Below are 6,000 nucleotides of genomic sequence, written 5' to 3'. Positions count from 1 at the left end.
GATTTGATATCTAGCTCCTAGATCCACTTTGAGTTAACTTTTGTGCATGGCGAGAGGAGGGGATTCAGTTTCATTTTGTTGCATATGGATTTCCAGTTTTCCCAACACCATTTGTTGAAGATGCTATCCTTCCTCCATTGCATAAGATACCATCTCACTCCAGTAAGATTGGCAGCCATTATGAAGTCAAACAACAACAAGTGCTGGTGAGGATGTGGGGAAAAGGGTACTCTTGCACATTGCTGGTGGGGCTGCAAACTGGTGTGGCTAATTTGGAAAGCAGTATGGAGATTCCTGGGAAAGCTGGGAATGGAACCACCATTCGACCCAGCTATTGCCCTTCTCGAACTATTCTCTGAAGACCTTAAAAGAGCGTACTACAGGGATACTGCCACATCGATGTTCATAGCAGCACAATTCACAATTGCTAGACTGTGGAACCAACCCAGATGCCCTTCAATAGATGAATGGATAAAAAAAATGTGGCATTTATACACCATGGAATATTATGCAGCACTAAAAAATGACAAAATCATGGAATTTGCAGGAAAATGGATGGCACTAGAGCAGATTATACTTAGTGAAGCTAGCCAATCCCTAAAAAACAAATACCAAATGTCTTCTTTGATATAATGAGAACAACGAAGAACAGAGCAGGGAGGAAGAGCAGGAAGAAAAGATCAACATTAAACAGATACATTAAGTGGGAGGGAAAGGGAGAGAAAAGGGAAATTGCATGGTAATGGAGGGAGACCCTCATTGTTATACAAAATTTCACATAAGAGGTTGTGAGGGGAATGGGAAAATAAACAAGGAGAGAAATGAATTACAGTATATGGGGTAGAGAGAGAAGATGGGAGGGGAGGGGAGGGGGGATAGTAGAGGATAGGAAAGGTAGCAGAATACAACAGTTACTAATAGGGCATTATGTAAAAATGTGGATGTGTAACCGATGTGATTCTGCAATCTGTATATGGGGTAAAATTGGGAGTTCATAACCAACTTGAATCTAATGTATGAAACATGATATGTTAAGAGCTTTGTAATGTTTTGCACAACCAATAAAAAATAAAAAAAAAAAAGAGACCACTTCTGCGGCCCAGAGACATCGCACTATGGATGGAACATGATCTATTACATCTGAGGGACTTGCTGGCTGGGTGAAATGGGAATAGCACCGTTCTCTGTGTGTTAAGAGTATATTAAATATAATTGCATTTCAAACACATCTAGCTCTAGTGTGGTTCTTCCAACACTGCTCACAACACTGTGCCCATGATATTACAAAATTTTCTAAAAACTGAATGTGTATCTAAAAGGAAGTAAATCTAGAAATAATGAAATTAAGAGCACACAGAAAGAGAAAAGGATGTGTTAACAATCTGGGCCATGGCTATGGCTAATCTGAAGTCATGTCCATGTGCTGAGGTTGGCTTGAAGGTCACCTGCCTCCCAAGCCAAGACAGAAGCCTGGGTTACATATGTACCATCATCTGACAAAAGGCAACATACCAAAATTTTTAAATAAATTGATTTTTTAGGTACTACAGTGTAAAGTAGATTTTTATGTGAACCTATCCAGAGAAGATGAACCAAACAAAGTGGGCCCTGTCTGGGATGGATGACTTTAATTATGGCAGTGTGATAAAAGATGAGGGCCCTCTGTGAGGATGTGACTGTAAACATGTTTGAGCAAAGCAAGCATGAGAGGCCTGAGCAGAACTTTTATGGGGGTTGGGCTTGGTCATTCCCTGATGCCTCCCCCAGAAGACTGGAGCCTTCTACTTCTTGACCTGTGCACCTCAGCCTTCATGAAGCTGTTCCAACTGGCATTATTCACACAGTGACGTATATTGCTCAAGGCATAGTACTAAGAGAGATGCCAGGGAAATAAAGAGAGATGTCAAGGAAATACTTAATATGAAATAAGACTTGAAGAAGAAAATGGCATTCAACAAGCTCTGCTAGTTTCATGTCTAAACCAAGAACAAGAGATTACTTTTCTTCCACATCCACTTCCCGGCCCAAGTCTAAATGGTTCCCTTGTTACTGGGCCCAACTCCAGCCACTCCAGAACATCCCTTACAGATCCCTGAGCATCTTCTCCCAGACCTGGGGGAATAACACAGCACCAACCCACTCTAGTCCTGAAGCCTATTGGGGGACTCTGTTAAATCAGCTCCTGAAATCCAAGGGGAGTCCCCTGGTGTGCAGGGCTAAACAGATGTGTTCAGAGCACCCCATCCTTCAGGTTCTACCTGGTGTTTTGTTTGTTTGTTTGTTTGGTGGGGGGGCAGGGGGATTGGGGGATTAAACCCAGGGACACTAAATCCTAAACCACAGAGCTACATCCCCAGCCATTTTTGTTTATTTATTTATTTTTTTAATTTTGAGGCAGGTCTTGCTAAGTTTGCTTAGGTTCTCACTAAGTTCAGAAGGCTGGCTTTGTACTTGTCATCCTCCTGCTTCAACCTCCTGAGCTGCTGAGATTACACCTTGCCAGGTACAGCCTGCTATTTCAAGAGAACAGCTCCTGCTCTGATTTGTAAATGTTCCCATGCCACAGGTCCTTCATTTTGCACTCTATGGATCATCTCTTTCACTAGGGAAGTCTCCCGATACAATGTTCCCTCACTTCTGCTCCCTGACTTCCTCCTCTTTGTTTGGTCATTCTGTTTGCAAAAAATAAAGTAAAACAAAAACCTACCAGGCCTTCCCCACCAGGTGCTTTGCAAAGTAAGAATCTTAACTCGGGAATTCAAAAGCTGACTCTTCATTCACTCTGCTGTGTCAACATCTGCCCACCTGGAGCTTTATGCAGAATGAGCCCTCCTTGGAGAATGGTCCATTCCTTCCAACTTCAGACAGTGCTGGGTTTTCCTTCTCTTCAGCTCTGGCCCTGAAAGGTCATCAATGACAGGAGTGGAGACTTAAAAAATGTGACATCCAATCTATAAGGACTCACCTGCACAACCTGGGAGTGTGCTCATGGGCCCAGATGTTCATGTGCACACACAAGAAGCCAGAGTCCACAATGCAACTCCAAGGACAGCATGACATCTGAGAAGAAACTCCAGAACATGCCCATAGGATAAAAAGCCAGGGCCTCATCCACAGTCCCATGGTGAGCAATCCAATTGGCCATGACCATCCTCCCTCCAAAGCTCTTCCCTCACCCTACCCTCCTGTGCCCACCCTCCTCTGGCTCCACTTTGAAGCCTGGGTTTTTAGTAAAGACCTTGATTTCTGCCTCCCAGCAATCTTTCCTGAGACTCAGTCCTGTTGGTTTAACTTCCTACCTTAACCCAACAAACAGCAAGCCAGCTTAATTTACTCCAGATGATTCTTGTCACACACACACACACACACACACACACACACACACACACAAATCTAATGAACACATTAAAATAAACAAGTAAAAATTCTTTTAGATACAGCTGATAAAACAGGACACAGAACAGTAGAACTTTGCTCTTTGGAAGTTTCTATTCTGTTTCATACTGTGCAATGAGTTCGTGGTGGTCAACTGGGATCAGGGAATCAAGACAGAATCATGCATGATTGTGTGTGAGGTGGAAACACCCAACTTCCCTGGCAAGGTGACCAGAGACACACAGGAGGAGTCCAGCCACTTAGACAAACAGAGTCGACAAACACAGAGGCAGCCTGGGAACCCACGTGTCCACAGTGAAGCATGGGAGACCTAGGGAAGATCACACAGACCTAGATATCAATGTCAGGATGGTGGGGTTTATTCTGAGCAATGGCTACCTGCATTAGTTTCCTAGGTGGCAATTTGAAGGAAAGTACCACAATTGTGGGTGGCTGAAAAGTAGTAAAAGTAGTAAATTGCATCCAAAAGAAGGATTGGCATCTCCACTCCTGAAATCCTCTGTACTCCTTCTCCAATACCTTTAGCAACAGTGATGAGATGATTATGAGCGGGGAGGCTGAGCTCCCTTCTCAGAGCAGATTGAGAGAGACACCCAGGTTGGGGACCCTCGTGGGTCATGCCTCCAGGGACTCCCAGAGCTCCCTTCTCAGAGCAGCCTCAGTGGACTCTTCGCTTAGGGACTTTCATGAGTCTGTCTGTAGGGATTCCCAGGTTTCCCTTCTCCTCAGCAGCCTGAGATAGACACCTGGCATGGGTACATTTGTGGGTCATGTCTCTAGGGATGCCAGGGGGCTCCCTCCTCCTTAAAGCAGCCTGAGGGAGATGCCTGGTGTGGGGACCCTCCTGGGCCACGTCTCTAGGGATGCCGGGGGCTCCCTTCTCAGAGTGGCTTAAAGGGAGATGCCAGTGTGGGGATCCTTGTGGGTGGCATCTCTAGGGATGCCTGGGGTTTCCTTCTCTTAAGAGTGGCTTGAGGGAGACACTGGTGTGGGGACCCTCATGGGTCATGTTTCTAGGGATGCCCAGTGCTCCTTTCTCAGAATGGCCTGGGGGAGATGCCAGTGTGGGGACCCTCCTGGGCCACATCTCTAGGGACACCTGGGGTTCCCTTCTCCTCACACTTGCCTGTGAGGAGAGAGATGACAGGCATGTGGACCCTCATGGGGCATGTCTCTAGGGATGCCTGGGCCTCCCTTCTCCTCACACTGGCCTGAGGGAGACACCAGGTGTGGGAACCCTCATGGGTCACATCTCTAAGTAGGCCCCAGGTTTTCTTCTCCTCAGAGTGGCCTGAGGGAGATGCCTGGTGTGGGGACCCTCATGGGTTATGTCTCTAGGGATGCCCAGGGTTTCTTTCTACTCAGAGGAGCCTCAGGTAGACGCTTGGTGTGGGGACCCTTGTGGGTCACATCTCTAGGTATCCCAGGGCTCCCTTCTCAGAGCAGGCTGGAGGAGATGTTAGGCATTGTAACTCCTGTTATTCATGTCTCTAGTAGGGCCTGGGGTTCCCTTCTCTGAGCAGCTTCAGGCAGACACCTGTCTTAGGGACTCATGTGTCATGTCTCTGAGGATGTCTGGGTTCCCTTCTCAGAGCAGCCTGAGGGGGATGACAGGTATAGGTACCCTTGTTGGTCAAGTCTCTAGGGATGCCTGTGGTTGCCTTCTCAGAGAAGCCCAAGGGAGAAGCCTAGCATGGGGATCTCGTGGATCATGTCTCTAGGTTTCCCTTTGCAGAGCAGCCTGAGGGAGATGCCAGGGTTGGGGATCCTTGTGGGTCATGTCTTCAGTGAGCCTGGTGTTCCCTTCTTCTCAGAGCAACCTGAGGGAGATTCTTTACTTAGGGACCCTTCTTGGTTGTTTCTCTAATGAAGCCCGGGATTCCCTTCTCAGAGCAGCCTCTGGGAGATGCCTGGCTTGAGGACTCACCTGGGTCACATCTCTAGGGAAACTCAGAGCTCCCTTCTCCTCAGAGCAACCTGAGGGAGAAGCCCAGCTTGGGGACGCTCATGGGTCACATATCTAGGGATACCTGGGGTTCCTTTCTCAGAGAAGCCTCAGGCAAATGCCTTTCCTAGGGACCCTTGTGGGTCATGTCTCTAGAGATGCCTGGGGTTCCCTTCTCCTTGGAGTAGCCTGGCTTGGGGACCCTCATGGGTCATAGCTCTAGAGGAGCCTGGGGTTTCCATCTCAGAGCAGCCTGAGGAGAGGTCTAGCATGGGGACCCACATGGGTTATGTCTCTAGGGACAGCTGTGGTTTCCTTTTCCTCAGAGTAGCCTCAGAGAGATGGCTCAGAAGCTTCTGGAAGGACTGGCAGCAGTTGAGGGGAGGATGGGGAGCATGAGGAGCAAACCCTGTCCTGGGCCTGAGAGCTGAGGGCAGCCGTGGCTGTCAGCCCCACTCTCTCCTTCACAATTTTATTCTGGCTCCCTGTGCAGCAGTGACCCTTCCTTAGGCTTTGACCCTCATCATCTTAACATGGTGACCCAGGGTGGTTTCTAGGGAACCTGGAATGGAGGAAGGAGGAATGTATAGGAAGGCAGGAATATAGAGCCTAAGGGAAGGGGGCCCCAGTCCACTTCTTTGATTTCCTTAGTGTTTTAA

The sequence above is a fragment of the Spermophilus citellus genome (genome assembly GCF_964194105.1).
Source record: "Spermophilus citellus genome assembly, chromosome: 7".
In the NCBI taxonomy this organism is placed as follows: Eukaryota; Metazoa; Chordata; class Mammalia; order Rodentia; family Sciuridae; genus Spermophilus; species Spermophilus citellus.
Note: the sequence above shows the minus strand (reverse complement) of the source record.